Here is a 24,896-nt window from a genome sequence, read left to right as displayed (position 1 = left end):
TATTTTAATTTTCTATCATTTTGAAGGTAGATAGAATGTTTTGAGTCACTGAAGGTTAAGGGATCAATTAGATTGGAAAATAAGCCCTTGGTTTTATGGGCAGAACAAGTGCATCACCATAGCCTGGAGAACAGAAACTCCATGCTAATTATTTAAAGTTTCAGTAAGTGAAGCCCCAGAAAGGGACAGAGAAAGTGATCAAAGTAGGTCAACGAAATCTGCCTAAGGTAATTACCCCAGGTAGTCAAGGCCTAGTTCAAGTACTCCCTCTCCTAAGAAGGCTCTGGTCAGTGTTTTTGATGCCTGCCTTGGCACTTGTATTGAATGCTGCCTTGACACTTGTACTGAATGCTGTTCACACATCTATTTTTCCTGCTCTTTCCCTGATTGTTACCATGTCTGTCTTTGCCTTTCTCAGTTATACATAAGACAGGAGTTCCTTGTTAATGAAGAGAAATACATTGATTGTACTCTAGCTACAGTCAAGACATTATACTCAGCACCTTAAACACAGTGTTTAATGTAATCTTTACCACAACCCTATAGGGTAGAGATGAGTATCTCACTTTAGAGATGGAGAAACAGAGAATTAAGGAGGCCAGACAACACTCCCCAGGTAGGATAGTGGTAGAGTCAAACTTCCAGTCCAGGTTTGTGGAGGCCATATTGTGGGGATTCTGGTATACCATGTACCAGAGATTTGAATTTATCCTGAGGGCAGTGGGATATCATTGATGATTTAAGCAAGAGAGTGATATGGTCAAACTTAACTTTAAGAACTCTCTGGCAGAAGAGAGCAGTATGGGAATACAAATGAGGAGACAACTACAGTAATTTTGGCTAGAGATGAGGGAATTACCACAAAAGCGAGGGTTGAGTGATTAAAAATGATATCCAGGAGTTAGAACTGGGAGGGCTTCATCACCAGTGGGTTGTAGAAAGAGGGTTAGTGTTGGAGTCAAGAAGAAATGGTCTTTGGTTTGGGAGCCTGGGTAGATTGTGATGCCACCATGACAGGAAGCATAACTCAACACAAAGGTGGTCACTGAGAGGACCTTCCTATCTAATGTTCTCTCTGATAAGCTTAAATTCTAAATTGGACTGGCTACAATATATTCTTTAAAAATATTGCTTTCTCTTTCAAACACAATGTATATCTGCTTTCTTCAAGGAGGCTTCAGTGGCCTATGAGTCCCAGTTTATATAGAACATTTGATCAGATAGAACATTGGAATCTTCTTGCCCAGTCCCTGGTGGTTTATAGTTTCCAACAGTTGTATTCGAATGTTCCCATTTTAATGGTGAGAATACTAAACAGCAATAGTCAGAGAGCCTGTCCAGCTTCTTTCATGGAATCTGACTTATAATAGTGGACAAATAACTACTTTTCAATCGAGGGTTTCAAGTTGATATTAGCCACTTTTAAATACCATGATTTGATGAGTAGTGTTGTAATTTGATTAGCGTTGATACTTTGATTCCTCCTTGGTCCTCCAGCGGTTGACAGGAAAGGGAGAAGAATACAGAAACAGACTCAGGCCAGTGAAGCCTCCTTGAAGAAAGCAGGTATACATTATCCTTGAAAGAGAAGGCATTATTTTTAAGGAATATATGGTACTTAGTCCAATTAAGAATCTAAACTTATCAGTCAACTGGCTTGTTCTAGATGATGAGTTTGGTGAATGACAGAACCCAGGATTCAACACTGAGCTTTTGTCTCTCAGCCTTGTGTTCTTTTTTCTTCACTGTACCTGCCTTCTAGTACTCCTAAATTTTCTGCATTTCACACCAGCTTGGAAAGCTAATCATGCTCCCAAGCCTCAAAACTGTTTTCTGTACTTTGTGGCATCTACTGTAATTATTTTACACAAGGCCACATATAGGCAACCTTGAACTAGGCGCATGTAACCAAAATGTTCAGTAACCTCCCAAAATGTGCATTGGTTATAAGCATCTGAGACATTCTAAAGCTAGAAGAGTCTTTAAAGCCATCTCCAAATTTTCTTTACCAAGGGAACAGCTATGTTTCAAATAGTTTAAATAAATGACTTGCACTATTAAACTTTTCCACCATGTATCAAGGCCAGCATCTAAATGCAGGACTCTTTCTTAGTCAAAGCAGCCAAAAATCTTATAGATAAAGATCAGTTTCCTCATCTTACATAATCAAAATTTTTGTCTTATTAATATATTCATTAACTCAGTCAAAAGCCATTTACTGAGTTTCCACAGTATGCTGGGGTCTAAAGTGACAACAATGGGTAAGAAAGATGGTATCTCTGGTTTCTTTTAGCTCTCAGTCTAGCAGAAAGATGGCATAACCTACTTAATCACAATGGAGTGGCATGGGCTACAGCAGACTGTATCCAGAGGGTGGTCTATACCCTGGTTAGGGAGGCCTCCCTGAGGAATTGATGCTCCAACATAGTATGGGGTTTAAAAACATGAACTCTGGAGTCAGACTTCCTAGGTTGGAATCCTCATCCTGTCACTTACTAGCTGTGTGACCCTGGTCAAGTTGCATAACTTCTCTGGGTCTTGGTATCCCCATCTATAAAATAGGAATAATATTAGTATGTACCTTGTAGAGCTCCGATGAAGAAAAATCACTTAATATTTATAAATAACTTAGTACTTGGTATCTGTGGTATGTGCTCAGTCCCTAAGTTGTGTCCCACTCTTCGCCACCCCATCAGTGTAGCCCATCAGGTTCCTCTGTCCATGGGATTTCCCAGGCAAAAATACTGGAGTGAGCTGCCATTTCCTCCTCAAGGGGATCCTTCTGAGCCAAGGATTGAACCCGTATCTCCTGCATCTCCTGCATTGGCAGGAAGATTCTTTACCACTGAGCCACCAGGGAAGCCCCAACTGTGGTATAAGGGATTTAAAAATAAAATTCAAAAGAGTCTGAGATCCAAATTATGAAAAGTTAACTAGAGAAACAGAAGGGCAGAAAAATGTTCCTGACAGAGAACACTATGTGCGGACATGGACCCTTTTGATGCTGAAAGGTCCAGATCGAGGGGGTTGAGGGTCTTGCAGATCATATTAGAGTTTATCCAAAAACTGTGGAGGTTCAAGGAGAGATGAAAAGTGCAGAGAATCTTGATCATATTTGGGTTTTGGATATTCTTTCAGGCTGCTTTTGTGGGATATAGATTCAGTAGGTGTAGAGTGGGGTTCAGAAGCCTAGTGAAAGAGTGAGGACATGAGTCAGGGCCAAAGACAAGATAGGACCCAAGCTTCCTGCCTTCCAGGCCGGGGCTTTTTCCATACTGCACAGCATTTTTTCATGTGCTTTGATGGAGGCCCATCATGCCAAATGTGTTCTCTTCATTTCTGGACATTTTCAGTGCTTACCCTTTGAGCTGCATCCCCTTCATTAAGTGAATGTCCTGTTCCCCTGACCAAGAATGTAATTACCGAAGGAGAGATCAGATTAAAATTGAGTTTCCGTAATGGGCCATTTGTTTGGAAGGGAGCCTGAAGGTATTTCTGAGGACTTTAATCAAAGGGGGAAAAAAACCAATAGAACTTCTGTGACGGTGATGATTATTAGGGCAATTGAACTCCAGGCACAGCTGGCTTCTACATCGGTGAGTCATCGCTTGCTTTTCTGAGGCCCTTAATTGAATGAGATTTGTTTTCCTCTATAGTCTAGACTGTCAGGGATGGAAGGGACCTTAAAGGTCATCTAGTACAACTCCACAACAAAGCTTGAGCCCTGACTGTAGTGTTTTCATCAGCAGGTTATCCAGTCCCTACTCACACACCTGAACTGACGGGAAACTCATTACCTCTCCATGATAGAGCACCTATGAAAAGAAGCTACTTTTATGGAAATAAACTCCATCTCTGGGTCCCCCGTGTCTGCCCCAGTTCTGCTTCTGGGATATGTGGGCTTTGTCTGCTCCTCAGCCTCAGAAGGACCATGGAAAGATCTTGAGACAGCTGCTGTCTCTCCCGAGGCTCCCGTTCTACAACTGTCTTCTCCAGTGTGTGACCTTATGTGTTAGTGATAATAAGGCCATGATGCTGCAACAAAGAAACCCGACCTCACAGTGACTTAAAGAACAATGAAGTTTATTCTTATCGCAGATTGGGTATAAACTGAGCAGTCTAGGTGGGCAGCCAGCTCCACTCCCCACAGTTAATCAGGAACCCGTGTTCCTACCAATGCCCTGACCCACCTTCACCTAGACCACTGTTGTTATCTGCACAAATTCGGGTCCCTTCAGATTTTAACTGGTGGAAAGAGGAGAAAGAGGATAAAGAAAGCTCACTGCCTTAAGGCTTAGGTCTGAAGAGATACATTCTACTTTTATTTGCATTTCACATGGCTAGACTTCACTGCAATGGAAATATCCATAAGAAATGTGTTCTAGCTTCAGGCCTAAGAAAAGGAGCAGATATTCAGGGGGACTTCTTCCAGCCCCACAATAGAAATGAAGGGCTGCTGTGAGGTCAGGTAGGCAGGTTGCTTCTTGGATGGGCCCCTCATTTATGTTGCCAGTTTCATTCTCTTTAGTTCTTCCTACTGCCTGTTCCCCAAAATTGATTGTAGTGGACAGCATAGAGCACTTGAATGCAGACATCCCAGCTCCCATTTTTACTAACTGGGCTCTTGAACCAATCATTTAACTTCTCTAAGTTTCTGTTTCTTCATTTATGAAATTAAGAGAAAAATGCCTGTCCTACCAGCTCGTAAGAAGGTAGGAAGAGACAGCAATGCAGTTGTACTTTTAAAAATGCAGATCAACATGAAAGGTTTGACTTCTATTTTCAAACAATTGGCTTTAACCTTTCTCTGATTACCCACAAAAGGGTTTTTTCTTTCTTTGGATCATCCAAAACTGTTAATTATCTACTGCCATTTCAAACAGAAATCTACTGTGAAGGGCTCTTAAGACAGTCTTTTACTCTACAGCCATTTGCAACCTATTTAAGGAAACTAATAGAAGAGTTTTATGGTGACCAATATTAGTAGGTGTAGCAACAGTGATGGCAGTGTTCATCACTTGTGGCAATATCCATTTATCAAGCAGTTACTGTGTGCCAGGCTCTGTGCCAAGTGCTTTTTATATAGCATCTGATTGATTTCTATAATATTTCTGTGAAGTAGGCATTTCATCCCCATTTTATGGATGAGAAACCTCAAGCTCAGAGAATGTAAGTACCCTGGTCAGGATCTTACAACTGGTGAAATGCAGACCCTGGATTTTTGTTTAAGACTAATAAGTCTTTTTCTTAAGAAAAAGAATTCCCCAGTTTATGGGACCAGATCATGTGCAGTTTTGTTTTGTTATTGGCTCACTTAGCAAACATTTACAGAGTACCTGTATGCTGGGCACTATTCTAAACTCTGAGAAGATGGTGTCAAATAGGTCATCTTGCCTGCTGACTTCATTGCGTTCTTTTTTTTTTTAATTTTTATTTTTACTTTATTTTGCTTTACAGTACTGTATTGGTTTTGCCATACATTGACATGCAACTTATGCAGCTCAATTCCAGAAAAATAAACGACCCAATCAAAAAATGGGCCAAGAACTAAATAGACATTTCTCCAAAGAAGAAATACGGATTGCTAACAAACACATGAAAAGATACTCAACATCACTCATTATCAGAGAAATGCAAATCAAAACCACAATGAGGTACCATTTCACACCAGTCAGAATGCCAGCGATCCAAAAGTCTACAACCAATAAATGCTGGAGAGGGTGTGGAGAAAAGGGAACCCTCTTACACCGTTGGTGGGAATGCAAACTAGTACAGCCACTATGAAGAACAGTGTGGAGATTCCTTAAAAAACTGCAAATAGAACTGCCTTATGACCCAGCAATCCCACTGCTGGGTATACACACTGAGTAAACCAGAATTGAAAGAGACACGTGTACCCCATTGCATTCTTAATAAAGAAAACAGAAGCGATATGATGAGAACTACCTAAAAATTTACCAGCTTACTTGTGTGTGTGTCCTCAGGCTGCCTTTCCTTCTATTAGAATGGAAGCACACTCTTGCTCCTATATAAAGCAAACCTCTTGTATTCTAGACCCTGTCTGGTCCCTATGGGTATCCCCTTTTCATCTACAACAAAGTCATCATTTTCTACATTTTCCTATTGCCAAAACAATAAGCCATAATATTTCCTCTCTTTAGTTAGAAATAGACATACAGAGAGAAGGAGAGAGAGATCCTTCCCTGACCCTTTATTTCCCTCTGCTGCAATCTGTTTCTCTGCACCACTGTATAGATAAACTTCTCCAATGTACAGTTGGCCCTCTGTGTCTGCATGCATGTACTGCATCCATGGAATCAACCAACTTTGGATCAGAAATACTCAAAAAAAATTTCCAGAAAGTTCCAAAAAGCAAAATTTGAATTTGTCATGCACCAGCATCTATTTACATAACATTCACATGGAATTTACATTGTGCTAGGTATTATATGTTATCTAGAGAAGGGCTTTCTGGGTGTCACTGGTGGTAAAGAACCTGCCTGCCAGTGCAGGCAACGTTAAGAGATGCAGGTTGGATCCCTAGGTTAGAAAGATCCGCTGGAGTAGGAAATGGCAACCCACTCCAGTTATCTAAAGATAATTTAAAGTATGTAGCAGGATGTGCATAGTTTACTATACCAGTTTATATAAGGGACTTGAGCTTCTGTGGACTTTGATATCTGCAAGGGGTGGGGGGTTTCCTGGAACCAGGTCCTCACAGGTACTGAGGGATGACTACATTCCCCCTTCCTACTCCCTCATTATGCATCCTTCTTCTCAGTCCATTCAGGTTGAGCTTTCATCTCCATTGTTCTTCTGAAACAGCTTTTATCAAGATCATCCTAGACTAGCATCCTGCCTGTTCTAATGGTTATTTCTCCATGTGCATGTTCCTAGACCATCCAGAGGCATTTCACACAATTAACTCATTACTTCTTAAAATTGTTTCTTCTCTAAGATTTCAAGACGTCACACTCCCTTGGTTGTCTTCTTCCTTCTCTTCTTTAGTGGCCTTTCTCTCAGAATCTTTTCCCTACCATACTTTAAATGTTGAAGTATTCTGGCAACTCTGCCTTCTCCTTTTCTTTGTTTTTCTTCTCTAGCTATACTCATTCTCCACACAATCCAATTCATTTCCATAGCTTTAAATGTCAACTTACATTTATGAGTTTCATAACTACATTTTCAGCGTTAACTTCTCCTAAACTCTAGTTTAGTGTAATTGAACTGCCTACAAATAATCTATATCCTGATATCTACTAGGCATGTCAAAATGAATACACTCAAGACAGAAACTCAAGTCTTCTCTATCACAGGAAATGGCCCTGGGTAAAAACCTTTTCTCTTCCCTTCACATCTCTTATCCAGACCATTAGGAGTCTTGCTAGCTGTATTTGTAATCTATATCCCAGTCCATTCACTTTCCTCTGTTTCCTCTGCCATAACCCTAGCCCAAGTCACTATTACATCTTTCTTGGACTACTGAAATAGCCATTGACTGATCGCCCTGTTTCTTGCCCTCTAGCGTTCATTCTCCACACAGCAGGGAGATCAAGCCAATTCTTGCTTAAAGCCTTTCAGTGGTTTCCATTCTAACTAGAATAAAAGCTGTTGCACAGCAGAAACTAACACACATTGTAAAGCAATTGTGAAGCGATTATTCCCCAATTGAAATTTTTAAAAATCTAAAGTCCCTTCCATGGTCAGTAAGGCTCCATGGGTTCTGACCTCTGATTAGTTCTCTCTCCTCGTCTTCCTCTACTCAGTCACTAAGATTTAGCTTCTGTGACCTTCTTACACAGACATGGCAAGTTCATTCCTCTCTCCAAGACATGACACTCTTCCCGTAGGGAAATTCATCATTCAGGTCTTGTCTGACTCTTAGTGACCCCATGGACTATAGCCTGCCAGGCTTCTCTGTCCATGGAATTCTCCAGGTAGGAATACTGGAGTGGGTAGCCATTCCCTTCTCCATGGGATCTTCCCGACCCAGAGATTGAACTCACATCTCCCACATTATAGGCAGATTCTTTACTGTCTGAGCCACCAGGGGAGCCCATTCAGGTCTTAGTTCAGGTCAGCTCCACAGAGAGAATTTTCCTGATCATTCTAGTAAAGATATACCACCCAGTCATTGTCACATGATGTCATTTGATTTTCTTCATGGTGTGTATAAGTAGCTGAAATTGATTTAATTTTTGTTTACTCATTTAGATTATTATCTCCTGCTGGAATGTAAACTATCTGGGAGAAGGGTCTTTGTTTTGTCTATAGTTATATCCCCAGCACATATAAAAACACTGAGCACCTAGTAAATGCTTAATAATTATCTGTAGACTGACCAATTGGATCTCTGCTCTCAAGGCCTTCAGTGTAATGCTGTTGTTTTTCAGGAGCTAAGTTGTGTCTGACTCTGTGACCCCATGGGCTACAACACTCTAGGCTCCCCTGTCCTTCATTATCTCCTGGAATTTGCTCAAATTCATATCCACTAAGTCCATGGTGCTATCCAACCATCTCATCCTCTGTTGTCCCCTTCTCCTCCTGCCTTCAATCTTTCCCAGCATCAGGGTCTTTTCAAATGAGTCAGTTCTTCACATCAGGTGGCGAGTTTTGGAGTTTCAGCATCAGTCCTTCCAATGAATATTGATTGAAGGGTTGATTTCCTTTAGGATGGACTGATTTGATCTCCTTGCAGTCCAAGGGACTCAAGACTGTTCAGCATCACATTTGAAAGCATCAATTGAGAGTGACTGAAATGTGACTAATGATCACAGTATGATTTGTGCTGTGGCAGATGGAAGGCTAGGAGTTGAGGGAGGCCAAAAGAAACACTGAACCCAAGTTGGGACATCAAATGAGGTGAAACTGGAACTAAGGTTTGAAGGCTGAGCTTGTTTTAACCAGGCGAAGAGTGGAAGAAGAGCCCGTATGAACGCACAGAGGGCAGGTGTGGTGCGTGGCTCATCGGGGATGGAGGAATGGGGCGGGCAGAGCTGCACAACAACCAGCTTGGGAAGAACCTAATGGATAGGCTCATGACTGAAATATAAGTTCAAACCAGGGAAGCAGCCAAAGTGAACAGACCTCATGACTGCATGACTGTCTTTTGTGCCTCAAATTGATGTTTGAAAATTTGTGTTTTTCTAAAACTTTTTGAATGAAGACAGTCCCTTAGTTGCATTTTTCCCCCCTTGATCATTCTATAGAACATGGATTACATAGATGTTGGAATTATGTATATGTACCTGCCCTAATTTTGCACATGAAATCCATCCTGTGCTGCAGAACTAATCTGCTGAGGGTTTCTGTAGTAAGTAAATAATTGTCTAATATCTTAATGAATACATATAAATTCTATGTTATGAGTAAGTTTTATTTATGAGTTCATAAAAAGTGTTTTATCATCATAAATAAACCACAAATCCTAGTGTTCCTAGTATAAATAAATGGTTATAATGGGGAAGACATACAGTTTCTTGAGGCAGTAATATTATTCTGGATACTTACTACATGACCAAATGTGGGTCTGCAGAAATATCTGTGTGGGTAAGGTATTTGCATCTCATATACCATTGGTGATTTTAAATGGAGATAATGCCTCCAGACAACATAACCTGCATGTGGGCGTGCATGTATTAAGATATAGTGTTAGTCACTCAATTGTGTCCAACTCTTTGTGACCCCATGGACTGCAGCTCACCAGACCTCTGTCCATGGAATTCTCCGGGCAAGAATACTAGACTGGGTAGCCATTCCCTTCTCTAGGGCATCTTCCTGACCCAAGGGTTGAACCCAGATATCCTGCATTGCAGATGGATTCTTTATCATCTGAGACACCAGGGAAGCCCATTAAGATATACAGTCATAGCAAATACTTATAACGCTATAAGTATATAATGCTATAATACTTATAATGCTATATAGTATAACAGATACATACTAAAGTGCAATAAGCACGTTGCAGGGAGAGAACAGTTCTGCCTTAGAATATCCAAGAAGCTTTTGAAGAAGAAGCTGCATTTGAACTAGGCTTTAAAGGATGAGTAGGAATTTTCCAGCCAGCAAAAGAAGAAAATGTCATTTTAGGCAGTGGGAATGACACAGCAAAGGTAAGGGAGTGAACATACAAGGGATGTTCCAGGAACTCTGAGTGAAAATACACAGAGGCTGGAAGACAGGTGGGGAAGAGGCAGATGTGAGAGTGGAAAGTTTCCTTAGGATCAAGACCGAAGAGCATCAAAGGGCATGCATGTATATTTAAATTTTACCCTTTAGGCATCATTGAAATCCGAAGGATTTACAGAATCTGTGGTGAGAGATAGTGAAGTGTATCAGGAGGCTGGGACCCTGTCCTGGCAGAGCCTCTGCCTCTGAGTTACTGCTCTCTGGGCCTCCACACCCTCATCTGTCAGAGAGGGTTGGGCCAGATGATCTCTAAAAGGCCCCTTCCACAGCTGTGAAATTTCTCAGGCTAAGTAAGTGGCCCCATCTTTCTGGTCAGGGGAGTGAATGGAGTTAGTCTGTCAACACACTGAAAGGCAGAATTGCCTCTCTCAAGCTAAATTTCCCCTGGGACACTCATTTCTCTGCCAACGTCTCAGGCCAGTAGAGCCAGCAGTAATGAGATATGGATGCTAGCAGGCCTCCACCACTTCACCTGCCCAGTCCTAGACCTGGGAGTGTCTCAGTAAAGAGTTATGATGGCGTTGTAAATTAAATTCTCCTCTCTGTTATCTCACGTGTTATCCAGATGCTAGGAATTGTTTAATATGGCTGGGAAAAGATAGTGCAGTGTCATTTGTCCCAGCCACAGACTCTTAGTATTGACCAACAGGTTGGTGGCAATGGTGGAACATATGCCCTTAAAGGAGACTGCTTAAAGCAGTCTTCTCGCTGGGTTAGCGGAGACTTGTTTTGTCTTCCATGTTTTCATTTGTTATCAGCTTTATCCTGTGGTCTTTGAAATATTTTCTTTCAAAAGTGAGAAACTTCAGACTCTCCCCACTCTGTTCACCTAGGCATTTAATCAACATATATATTTGAAGAGGGACTTTCCAGATGGTGCTAGTGGTAAAGAGCCCACCTGCAAATGCAAGAGACGTAAGAGATGCGGGTTCGATCCCTGGGTCAGGAAGACCCCTGGAGGAGGGCATGGCAACCCACTCCTGTATTCTTGCCTGAAGAATTCCCATGGACAGAAGAACTGGCTGACTACAGTCCATAGGATCGCAGAGTCAAACACGACTGAAACAACTGCACACAGACTCATGCATAAAATAGTGTCTTCCATGTGTCAGGCATTCTGTTAGATAATGAGGATAAGAAAGAAGTCAGTCGCATTGTGTATCCTCAAGGAGCCGCCACTTTGGTGAAGGGGGCAGAAACATACATAGATAGGTAGGCATCATTATTAATACTACAGTGGAGAAGATATGTATCCACTAAACTATATGAAATGAATGAGAGAATTCCCTGTCCTCAAGTAGCTCATAGACTAATATTTAAAGTGGTGGAAATGAGTTCTATTTTAAGTGTTTACATACAGCATTCAGAGAATATATAAAGTAAGAGGGTGTGTCAGAAAAGTCTTTAAGGAGGTGATACTTGGGTTAAATTTTGAAAAATACATGGGCTTTTTACCAGGCTGTCTTAATGACATGGTGGGGAGACAGCATGTAGAAAGGGAAACTAAGAACATTCCAGACAGAGTGCTTAGCAGGCAAAAAACCCAGACATATGAAATAGTCTAGTCTATGCTGGGAACCATATTAGGATCCCTGAGTATTACTGCATTTTTATCTTTTACAGTGGTTATATTTTATCCTATAAACTTGCTAAACTCACTTAGCAGTTCTTGTAGATTTTCTATTTCCTCAGGTTTTTCACTTATATAATACTTACTTTGTGGCCCAGAATATGTTCTATCATGGTAAATATTCTGTGTGTACTTAAGAAAATATGTATTCTGCTATTGTTGGGTGGGGTATTTAATAAATGTCAGTTAGGTCAAGTTGGTTGACAATGCTATTCAAGTCTTCTATATCACTCCTGATTTTTTATGTATTCTATCAATTATTGAGAGGGGAGTATTTTAATCTATGACTGTAATTGTGGATTTAATTCTATCAGTTTTAGCTTCATGCACTTTTGAAGCTCTGGATTAGATTAATTAAAAAAGTGTTGTTATGTCTTCTTAATGAATTGACCCCGTTATCATTATGAAATTGGCTGCTTCCATTATCCCTGATGATATTCTTTGCTCTGGAGTCTATGTGTCTGATGTTAATATAGTCACTCCAGCTTTTATTTTTTTATTAGTGGCAAATGTTTCCACCCTTTTACTTTTAATCTATTTGTGTCTTTATGTTTGAACTGCATTTCTTATAGGTCACATGTATCTGGATCTTGTTTTGTTCTTCAATCTGGCAATCTCTGCTTACTGCTTGTATTTAACATGATTGTTGATAGAGTAACTTTAAATCTGTCATGTTGCTCTTTGTTTTCTATTTGTCCCATCTATTCTTTGTTCCTTTTTTTCTCTTCCACTGCCTTCTTTTGAAGTATTTTGAAGTTTATATGTATATATGTTTAGCCAAAAAGTTTGAGTTTTTTGTAAGATGGTGTGGAAAAACTGGAACAAACTTTTTGGCCAACCCAATAATTCTGCTTTCCTTATTATCCCTTTTGTTGACTTTTGTCTACAGTTATTTTTGTGGTTGATTTTGAGATTATAGTATATATGACTACCTTCAAATAACATTATACTACTTCATATGTATTATCAGAAACTTAAAATAGTATATTTCCATTTCTCTCCCACAGCCTCTGTGCTATTGCTGATGTTCCTTACACATTTTCACATGTCTTATAAATCCCACACTGTATTATAACTTGTTTAAACAGTGAATTGTCTTTTTATATTATTTAAATAATAAGAAATAACCTTAAATATTTATCCATATAACTACCATTTCTGATGCTCTTAATTTCTTCATGGTATATCCAAATTTCCATAGGATATCATTTCCTTTTACCTGAATGACTTCTTTTAACATTTCTTGGACTGTGAGTCTGCTAGTAATTATTTTAACTTATTATGTCTGCAAAAAAAAAAAAAAAAAAAAAAAAAGCACTCAATTTTGCCTTAGTCTTAAAAGACATTTTTGGTAGAAAAAAATTCTAGCTTGAAAGTTTTTTTCTTTCTGTACTTCAAAGTGGTTGATGCATCATCTTCTCACTGAAATTGGTTCCAAGGAGAAAACTGTTTTCACTTTCACCTTTGTTTCTCTATACACCAGGTGTTATTTTTTTTTCCTCTTTTCAAGATTTTTTCTTTATCGCTGCCTTTGGACAATTTTATTATGATGTGCCTTGGTGTAGTTTTCGCTTTTGTTTTTAATGTTTCTTTTACCTGGGGGTTCACTGAGTCTCTTAGATTCAGCAGGTTTATATTTCATCAAATTTAGAAAAATTTTTGCTCATTATTCTTTAGATTTTTTTTCCTGTCCATATTAGGATTATTGAAAATTTCCCACAGCTCACTGATGCTTTGTTAATCATGGATGGGGGGGTCTTTATCCTCTGTTTCTTTTTGGATAGCTTTTATTGCTGTTTTCAAATTCACCAATCTTTTCATCTACAGTGTCTAATGTGTCCTTGGTTCCACCTAATGTACTTTTTAATCTCAAATAATGTAGGTTTTATCTATAAAAGTTCAATTTGGTTCTTAATAAATCTTTTTTTTAATCTCTCCTTAACTTCTGGAACACATAGAATATAGTTATAAAAACTTTTTGAATGTCTTTTTCTGCTAATGCTCACATTTCTATCAGTTCTAGACCCACTTTGATATGACTTTTTTCTCACCACAGAGTATATTTTTCTACTTTTTCGTATGTCTGGTATTTTTTAATTAGATGGAAAACATTTAAGTGGCAGAATTTTACCCTGTTGTGTTATGGACATCTGTATATTTCTATAAATGTTCTTAAACTTTCTCCTGGGATGCAGTTTAAGTTATATGAATACAGTTTGGTCCTTTGGGGTCTTGCTTTCGAATTCAGTAGGTAGGACCAGAGCATTGTCTAGTCTAGGGTTAATTATTCCATACTATTGAGATTAGTCCCTTCTGAGGGTTCTATGCAAATGCCCTGTGAATTATGAAATTCTCCAGTTAACTAGTGAATAGGCCCTGTTCATAGCCCCTTGCAAGTATCAGGCACGGTGCACTGTTCCCACTAATCCTCTCAGATGTTTTTGTTCTTGTTTTGCTTTTGTCTTAATTTTCTTTCATTTATCTGCTGAGCAGTACTGTGCTGAATACTCAAGGGGAACCCTTGACAGATCTCCAGAGAATTTTCTTCCTTCAGCTCTTCCCTCTCCAGTTTTGTGGCCTGCAAACCCTAGCCACTTTAGTCTTTCCAGACATTTAGCTTTGTCTTCTCAACTCAGGTAGTTTTTCAGAGTTTTCTTGGGTTTCATTCCTTGTTCCAGTTCCTAGAAATTCTCAAACCATAAGCTGGAGCAATCCTATAGCTCACCATGTTATTTTCTATCTTATAGCAATAACTGTTCTTCATTGTCTGGTGTCCAGTGTCTCAACAAATTTATTTTTCACATATTTTGTTTGATTTTTCAGTTGTTCCAGGTGTAAATTCATTCCCTATTAATGCATTTCAGCCAGAATTGGAAGTCCTCCCAAATTCTTTACTACAGCATTACAAGCCCCTCCAAGATGTAGATCCTAGTTACCTCTTTATCCTCAGCTTCCTTAACTCTCATGTGCTGGCCACAATGAAGCACTGTAAGTACCACATTTGGGGCACATTTCTATGTTGCTCTGCCCATAATGCCTTCCCCATGCCCTACCTCCTTCTTCTGAGTAACTCCTACACATTGTTCTAGACACAGTTCACACATTAAAAACTGCCTCCTTGCTTTACCCTCCACCCCTAGGCTAAGTTATGAGCTTAGCCTTTCTCTATCAGAATTATTTCTGCATGTCTCAAACTGTGTTTCATGAAGTGCAGATAAATATTATAAGATGCTGCTGCTGCTGCTGCTAAGTCACTTCAGTCCTGTCCGACTCTGTGCAACCCCATAAACTGCCATAGACAACAACCCACCAGGCTCCTCCATCCCTGGAATTCTCCAGGTAAGAATACTGGAGTGGGTTGCCATTTCCTTCTCCAATGCATGCCTGCATGCTAAGTCGCTTCAGTCATGTCCAACTCTGTGTGACTCCAGGGACAGCAGCCCACCAGGCTCCTCTGTCCACGGGATTCTCTAGGCAAGAATACCGGAGTGGATTGCCATTTCCTTCTCCTATTATAAGATGGTAGGGACCTATTTGGAAAATGTTAGATTAAACACTATTTTTTTAATTTTACTTTACAATACTATATTGGTTTTGCCATACATCAACATGAATCCAGTGGTTTTTTTTGTTTGTTTATTGTTTTTTTACATTAAGTCATTTTGGTATCTAACATGCATTATTAGTCTCCAAGAGGAGATATGATAGGCAGATGAGAAACATGAGGTTCAAAGAGATTTTATTTTTTTAAATAAGAAAAACATACTAGTTAAGGCCTTATCATGTGGTAGGTACACTGGAATGTGCCAGGGAACTTCCCTAATCTGGCTTTTGGGCAGATTACTTTTACATTCTAAACTTTGGTTTCTACGTCTTAAAAATGGTGGTAGAAGCTAGACTTCTTGAGGTTAGACTTGATCTTCAACCTCCTAATCCTCTAACCTTCCTTAATTGCACCAGCTTTCCCTGAGCTCTTTCTTTGGTGAATTCCTACAGCCTCCCAAAATGCTTTGTCAGTTGTCATCATATTTTTTATTTCTCCTAAATGATCTAATAAACAGTTTTGCTTCAGCCTTGAGAATATCTACTTCTCTTCTGATGTGTTTTGAATATAACAGTGTCCTAATAAATAAATCTTTAGTCCTTCCTTGCTGTGTCCTCTGGTTCTATAACTAGTCCTAAATCAGGACCCTGGGGATCTTTCTAGATTCCTCCTCTGCCTCATTACCTATTTATATGGATAACAAGCTTGATTCTGATTGCTTTTACTCCCTAGATATCACTTCAATCAATCACCTTGTTCTCTGCTCCTAAAAAGATCGGCATTATTATTATTCCTCTTATCATAATTGAAATAATAAATGAAAACTGGGGCACAATAGATTGATTTGCCCGGAAATTCACAGCTAGTAGCTGGCTGAACTTTGACCAAAATCTAAGTTCTAATATACTTGCTTTCTCAGTTAACATTTGCTTACTGGCTGATGAATAAATGAATTAATTAATGTATGAAATTAACTTGCATTTCCTAAATTTCCACTATGTCTGTACTTGACAGAAACTTAGGATAAGTTTTCTCTGGAATTTTGCTCTTTTGAATTGCACAATAGTCTTATTTAATGCTGAAAAATGAGCAAGGTCCAGATGTCCCCTGTGGGATGCCTGAGCTGTCAGTGAGCTCTTACCAGTATCTCTGTATATGCCGAGAAGCTCCCCTAGAACTTGCTTGTCCTTGTTTCCCTTTGAATATCTATAAACCTGGAAGCAGCTGTCAAGTCAGAACCTAACAGAACAGACCGTGCTCAACCTCTTCTCCTCAGCCCTTTAGGAGGTTGCTATTTGCACCATTTTTTACACATAATTGGGACAATTTATCTAGATGACAACATAAGTAGAATTTTAGTTTTTTTTTTTTAAGTATTGGAATGTATTGGGCTTCCATGTGAATAAGAAGAAAAATAGCTAAAAATTGTTATTACATTGAAAGCAATTTCAGTCTCGGGAATTTCATTATTGATGAGTAACTTTATTCCAAAATAACATCTATACAACAGATCACGCTTATATTTTAAAAAAAGAAATAAAATCAAAGTCATCTTTTTTACTCTGTCACACCTCTGGAAAGCCACATTCTGATCCCTTAGCCAGGCACCACAGCCCTGCCATCTAGTCCCTATCTGTCTCTCTGGTCTTATGCCCTACTGCTTCTTCCCTTAAACTTTACCTTTCAATCACAGTGAACTGCTTCTCAGGTCCTGAACATACCTATCTATTAATACCTTTTCAGCATGTCATCTCCTGTAACTGGATGGTCCTTTACCATCATACTTTCCACCTAGTGAACTCTGCCGTCCTTCAAGACCTTGATCAGGTGTTGACTCTTCTCTAGAGTCTTTCTTGACTCCTGCCCCCCCCCCCCCCCCCCCCCCCCCGCCACAAGGTAAAGTTGACCATGCCTCTATGTATAAAAACACTTGCTATTCCATCTACCGTACCATTTTCTATTTGTCTGACTCCATTTTTGTGTTATCATATGTTCCTAGGAAAGACTAAGCTCAGTGCTTGACACATTTGGAGTTCGGGATAATTCTGACCCAGACTAGCAGGGGCTTTGGAGGACATTTAAAGGCTTTTCTTCCTTCATTTACTGCTGAGGAAACTAAGGTTCAGAAAAGGCACTAATTTACCCAAGACCACATAGTAGATTTGATGGCATTTGTCCACTGTTAGGTAAATCCTTATCTTTGCCAAACTGGGGAATTCAACGTTCCTTTTTGCAAGAGCTTTTAATTTTCTTTTTCATACTCAATTATAGCATAGAGGTTAAGAGCATGCACTTTGGAGCCAGGTATCCTGAGTCTGAATTCCAGCTACACTACTCACTGTTGAGCAACTGGTACATGGCATATAGGCTTTTTCTGTTTCTCACTTTTCTCCTCTAGACAGTAAGGTTATCTTATAGTATTATTGTGAGGTATAAATGAGTTGTAACTGTAAGGTCCTTAGAACAGGGACTTAACACCTAGAAGGCACTTAAGTGCTTTCTATCATTTGCAAAAATAGGGAGAGGAAGGAATAAGTTTTAGCTCAGATTTCTAATACAGAAAAATTAGGAAGCATCAGAAGGAAAGCAGGACTCAGTTCACCTAACATTTTGCACAAATGTTCTTGATTGGATCTCAGTGTTGGTATGTCCATGGGTGAAGGAAATAAAACTAATTCAAAGCAACATGAGTGAGTTTATCCATGTTTTTTCTCCTTGAATACTCATTGCAGTAGGACCAGTATGTGGGCAAAACCAGGGGTCATGTTTCATCTCTGCCTTTAGATAATCTTTCCAATATTCAGAACTGCCTAAATGTAAAACTGACTGCCCACGAAAGTAGTGAGTCCCCATTACTCTATGCATTCAGGTAGAATGTTAGTACCACTTGGGAATTCAGATATTATACCAGGCTCAAACAGACTGGATAATGGAAGCAGATGAATTTTAATATCCCTTTAGTATTTTTAAAAATATGTTTTACTTTACAGTTCTAAGATTCTGTTTCCTTAAACGTATGAGTCTATAATTATATGAGTCTATTGGATTAACTGTCAATCCCCTAGATTAGGTTTGCCAGCAATATCTTTAGACCCTATTGGGAATTTTTCTATATTGAGCATCAAGGTAGTTTACAAAGTGATTTCTGAGGGAGCCATCTATTCAGGGGCCTTTACTAAATGCTCTTACAGCTCTCTCATATGGCTATATTTTTAGCTCCTGTAGCCATTTAAGTTGAACATAATTAGAGGAAAACAATAGCTAAAGCAAAAAAACACCATCTCAGCATTTTGCAAGGAGTGGATGTGGCTAGAGAGAAACAGCTGCCCACTGTTACACTTATATTTAGAATCCACCTGGGGACCGCTCTAACAGACAGAGCTGGGTTCAGCCTAGTTGAAGGAATGGACAAAGAATAGACAAAACATTTTTATCACCTTTGTAATTAATGATCTATAGTAGTTATGATATATTTTTCAGAGATAACTCTATTGTGTACAAAATTTATTGATTAGAACTTCATTGTTTCCAAAACTGGGAAGTACCATAAACAACCTTTGTCTTTGCCATTCAAATATTTATGACCAACTAAATAATAATAGTAGTAGTTCTAGACTCAGGTTTGTCTTCTGATCTAGTGTTCTTCCTTTACATTTTGCATCCCTATCTGTAACAGATTTTATAGAATTTATCCTCTTTTGCAAATCAAATGCACATTTGATCACCTAAGAGCCTCCAAAGATCAAAACACTTCAATGGCTTTTTATAATTCTTAGAATAAAAATTTGGGTTTGTTTTCTTGCTTCCCCTTTGTCCTTGTCCAGATCTATCATTTTAATAGACTGTATATCTTAGCATATATCACTGTTGAATTATTCAATCTCTTGATTGATGTCTGTCTCCTCAATGCCTCACAGGTGTACAGTGGTAAAGAATCTACCTGCCACTGCAGGAAACATGGGTTCAATTCCTGGGTCAGGAAGATCCCCTGAAGTAGGAAATGGCAACCCACTCCAATATTCTTGCCTGGGAAATTCCATGGACAGCAGAGCCTGGCGAGTCTCTGGAGTTACAAAGAGTTGGATACGACTGAGCGCATGCGCGTGCGCACACACACACACACACACACACACACACACACACACACATTTTCTCTTAAATAGACTATATGCTTTTGAGGGCAAAGAACATGTCTGGTTTTGCTCCTTCTATATTCTCATTCATTAACAAAGTCCCCTGAAACACAGTTGACACACAGTGCAGATTTGTTGAAATAATGAATAAAACAGACTACTGAATTATGTTTTAGAATATTCAGTGCCACAAGATTTAAAAATCACAGTTTTAGGATATAGGTCAGATACTAATTTATGGGTAAGTATATATATAATCATATATTTATTCACATGGAATTATTTATAGGCCCAATTGGAATATAGAATTTGGGTTTGAGAAGTATCAGGACATATGATAGTTAACATGGGAAAGTAGGAGCCATTGATACTTTCCAGCTTTTGCCACACATGCTTAAATTACTTTGATGGTTACTAAATAGACCTTACAGAAAGATCTCTCTTTGTCATGGGCACACATTTGTTGTCAACTATATTTTACAGTTAGGTGTTTATCTTTATCTTGGGTACACAGGTCTCTTTGGTACTCTACTCTTCATCCTCAAAAACAAATTGACCAAAAACATTTTAAATATTAATTAAGACAACTTAGCCAATGCCTTTTGGAGTGACCTTTGGTATCTTGTTTAACTCTTCTGTGAACAAGGGTATGTTTCTATGTGACTAGGTCATTTAAGTTCATTTAGGAAAGAAAAAGGGCTTCCCTGGTAGTTCAGGGGTAAAGAATCCACCTGCCAATGCAGATGTGAGTTTGATCCCTGGGTTGGGAAGACCCCCTGGAGAAGGAAATGGCAACCTACTCCAGTATTCTTGCCTGGAAAATTCTATGGACAAAGAAGTCTGGGAGCCGTCCATGGGCTCACAAAGAGTCAGACACAATTGAGCAACAAAGAACAACAATGAGGAAAGCAAAAACTAAATGTTTCAAGAAAAGAGTTTAGCATATGGAAATTTTTACCAGGTGAGGAGGGCTAAAGAGCAAAAGGAACACTGAAATAGCCTGAAGATAATAACTGCAAGGAGCTGCTATCACTGCTGGATTAAGGGGATGAAAGGGATGAGTTGGAGTTATCAGGACCTAAGAGTTGAGAGAGGGACTCAATGGCATTGAATTCATTTTTTGAGGAGGGGGCATTGCTTTTCTGGGGCTGGTACAGCTAGGAAGGTCTGGAGAGGTTGGTTCTAGGAGTATCAGAAAACCCAGGAAACTAGAACCAACAAACACAAAACACAGAATCACAGTTTCTTCTCTTCTTGCCTTCCAATTCCCCTTTAAGTATTGACAGAACCTAATAGGAAAACAGATAGAAAAGAAATCTGAGAAATGTAGTTTGCGATATCACAGAGCAGAGTATTGCAAGGTGGATTGAGAACTGAAAGACGACATGGAAAAAGCACTGACTTGGACTACTCCTCTGGTTCTTCTCATTTATGCATACCCCTCTGTACATATCTGAATTTCATTCATGTAACAAAATATGTCAACTTTGTACTTTCACCTGAGAAGATGCAGCTAATTTTTATACACATAAAAATGTTCAGTTCAGTTCAGTTCAGTCGCTCAGTCGTGTCCGATTCTTTGCGACCCCATGAATCGCAGCACGCCAGGCCTCCCTGTCCATCACCAACTCCAGGAGTGCACTCAGACTCACGTCCATCGAGTCAGTGATGCCATCCAGCCATCTCATCCTCTGTCGTCCCCTTCTCCTCCTGCCTCCAATCCCTCCCAGCATCAGAGTCTTTTCCAATGAGTCAACTCTTCGCATGAGGTGGCCAAAGTACTGGAGTTTCTGCTTTAGTGTCAGTTATTACTACTCAAAAGGGGAAAATGCAAAGTCCCAGTGATCACTGCATCCATTCTAGGCTAGGTCGTGTTATCTGTTTTAGTCATCGTCCCACTTAAATAACATGAAGTCTAACAGCTAACTTAAAGGCAATCACCAACAATGAACTTTATATAAAGTTTTAAGTGAAAAGGAAGGGAGAGGAACAGAGAAATTTTTACACACACTTACCTGATAAGCAAAGAAGAAGAGATGTATATTTGCTAGAGTACTTATTTCTGTAGCTGGTCAAAGAGTGTAGTGACGGTTATAACTTCCATTGTTTCATTATATATTTCATCTCCCATAGGGGAGATGATGCCATCCAGCCATCTCATCCTCTGTCGTCCCCTTCTCCTCCTGCCACCAATCCCTCCCAGCATCAGAGTCTTTTACAATGAGTCAGCTCTTCGCGTGAGGTGGCCAACGTACTGGAGTTAGACTAAATAGTTAAGTGATAGCCTTAGCATTCACCTCATTGGAACTATTATCATGTTCACTTAGGAACCAAGGCCTCCTAGACCAGCAGAGAAAGTTGTGGGGATGAGAAACGATATTTCTGTGAGTAGGTTGTTAGGCGTGATATGATGGGAGCCAATCTCATTTACACCCCCTTGACTTTCAGATGCACATATTCTGTCTGTGTGTGAAACATCTCCATATGTTAATCACTGGCTCAAAGCATGCATGATATTTTGTAAGAGAAAACCCCAAGCTTTCAGTTTCCCAACTGGAACTGGAACTGAGTCTTTGTTAGACCATTCCATAAATCTATAAGGCAACTGCTTCTGAGAAACAGGGTATGTATTAAAACCAGTAAATATTGAAAAAGCAAGAAAGTTCAAGAAAAACGTCTGCTTCTGCTTTATTGACTACGCCAAAGCCTTTGACTGTGTGGATCACAACAAACTGTGGAAAATTCTTCAAGAGATGGGAATACCAGACCACATTACCTGCCTCCTGAGAAATCTATATGCAGGTCAAGAAACAACAGTTAGAATTGGACATGGAACAACAGACTCGTTTCAAATTGGGAAAGGAGTATGTCAAGGCTGTATATTGTCACCCTGCTTATTTAACTTCTATGCAGAGTACATCATGTGAAATCCGGGGCTGGATGGAGCAGAAGCTAGAATCAAGACTGCCAGGAGAAATATCAATAACATCAGATATATAGATGATACCACCCTTAGGACAGAAAATGAAGAAGAACTAAAAAGTCTCTTGAAGAAAGTAAAAGAGGAGTGTGAAAAAGTTGGTTTAAAACTCAACATTCAGAAAACAAAGATTATGGCATCTGGTACCATCATTTCATGGCAAATAGAAAAACAATGGAAACAGTGAGATAATTCATTTTGGGGGGCTTCAAATCACCACAGATGGTGACTGCAGCCATGGCTATGCAACCATAGCCAAAGCTATGGTTGTTCCACTAGTCATGTACAGATGTGAGAGTTGGACTATAAAGAAGGCTGAGTGCTGAAGAACCGATGCTTTTGAACTGTGGTGTTGGAGAAGATTCTTGAGAGTCCCTTGGACAACAAGGAGATTCAACCAGTCTAAAGGAAATCAGTCCTGAATATTCATTGGAAGGACTGATGCTGAAGCTGAAGCACCAATACTTTGGCCACTTGATGTGAAGAACTGACTCATTGGAAAAGACCCTGATGCTGGGAAGGACTGAAGGCAGGAGGAGAACGGGATGACAGAGGATGAGATGGTAGGTTGGCATCACTGACTTGATGGAGTTGAGTTTTAGCAAGCTCCAGGAGTCGGTGATGGACAGGGAAGCCTGGTGTGCTGCAGTCCATAGGGTCACAAAGAGTAGGACATGACTGAGTGACTGAACTGAAATATGTGTGAGATCATCACTGACACATATTTGCAGCAAAATGTGTTTGTTTGTCAAAATTAGTGCTGAGTGGGATACTATACGGTAAATAAGGAATCCTGCAAATCCATGGATCAATGGTGCTGGCAGAAGCACTGAGTATAGATAAGGCAAATTCAAATGCATAATAAATACGCATTCCAGTGAGCATGAATCAATGCCCCTTTGTCTGGAAGGGGTCTACTGTAATCAACTTATCATCAGGTGACTAACTGGGGGTGACTGGTTGAAAAAATAGTGTTGGTCTCTCTACTGGCAGATTAAATCCTCAAGAAACATCCATGTTGTAAAGCCTTGTACAGCCTCTGTCCCTGTTGTCATGTATATCAACACATTGAACAAGGCCTTGGATTAGGAGATTGACATCCAAAGGACATATTATCTTAACGTGATTATTGAAAATCTACTCTGCAGCAGGTGCTCTTTGGTGAGCCCTCACATAGAACATAAAATCTGCACAGTCTTTCCAAGGTTATGATTGGGTGGGTCAGGTTACACATGGGTCCCAATAGGCAGCCCAGGCCATGTGATCACTTGCTGTCCCAAGACCCTATGTTTAGTGTTTACTGGGGCTTACTACACAGTTAGGAGTTGTTTCTCAGGAGAGAAATAGTTATCTGCCAAAGAAGGTATGATTTTGCTCTTTACTCTAGGTATCTGCTCTGTGGTTATCCTGCTGGAGTTTGCCATAGGCTTCATGTAGCATTCCTATTCATCATAATCATTTTGGATCTTCTGGATTATAAGATCCAAGTGCAGAACAGCTTTCACTGCAACCTGGATTTACTGCAGAGCCTTTTCTTGCCGTGAACTCCAATCAAAGTTGGCAGCATTGTAGACTACTTAGTGAGTGAATGGATCAGAACCACATAGTCAAATATAGTATATGTTATCTCCAAAATCTAGAGAGACCCATTGATCATTGTGCTTCTTTTTTGGAGGAAAATAGAGCAACTTGCAGCAATTTATCTTTCACTTTGGAGGGCTATTCTCAGATGGTACAGACCCCTAGATGCCTTGAAACTTTCACGGAAATGGTAGGCTCTTGGGTTTTTATAAGGTTTCTCTCTCACCTTCTGTTACACATGTCTTCTAAAGAATCTGTGTACTTGCAACTTTCTTCTCATACTGCTCTAGTTATCAATATAGTGTACAGTGGGGTGTCAAGATGATCAGGATCTCTGCAGACTGGATTATGATAAACATCAGGAGAATTAAAATAGTCTTGCAAAAAGATAGGAAAGGTACACTATTGTCTCTGTCAGGTGAAAATGAGCTGCGTCTGGTGGGCCTTGAAAACTAACAAAAGAGAAAGCCATTTGCCAAATCAATAGCTTATACAAGGTGCTAGGAATAGTATTGATATTAGCCAGCAAATACATCACATCTGAAACAGCAGCTGCAATTGGTGTCCCCACCTATTTAAATTTATACTGTTTTATAGTTATCCTCCAAGATTCATTTACTTACTCCATAGACCAAATATGTAACTTAAGTGGAAGAAATGATAAATATGTCCACAGACTCGATTTTGTTTTGGTTCATAAATCTTTCCTCTGCCATTCTTTTTAAAAACTAAAATTTATGGGGCTCTTTTCAGTCTTGATGATTGATGAAATATAGGATGTGGCGTTTCCCATCACTGTGTTCATATCTTCTCTTGGGTCTACATGAGGCTAAGCAGTAC

The 24,896-nt window shown here is 39.5% G+C and overlaps 1 protein-coding gene across 2 annotated transcripts in view; it reads left to right on the top strand.

The window, feature by feature from the left end:
* The window catches only part of AGBL4 (AGBL carboxypeptidase 4), a 1,492,749-nt gene that overhangs the window by 945,148 nt on the left and 522,705 nt on the right, over positions 1-24,896 (top strand). The gene's annotated exons all lie outside the window — the stretch shown is intronic.

This window comes from Ovis aries, chromosome 1 (assembly GCF_016772045.2).
Source record: "Ovis aries strain OAR_USU_Benz2616 breed Rambouillet chromosome 1, ARS-UI_Ramb_v3.0, whole genome shotgun sequence".
NCBI classification, from domain to species: Eukaryota; Metazoa; Chordata; class Mammalia; order Artiodactyla; family Bovidae; genus Ovis; species Ovis aries.
The sequence above is the reverse complement of the archived record's forward strand: the minus strand, read 5'-3'. Positions and strand labels throughout refer to the sequence as shown.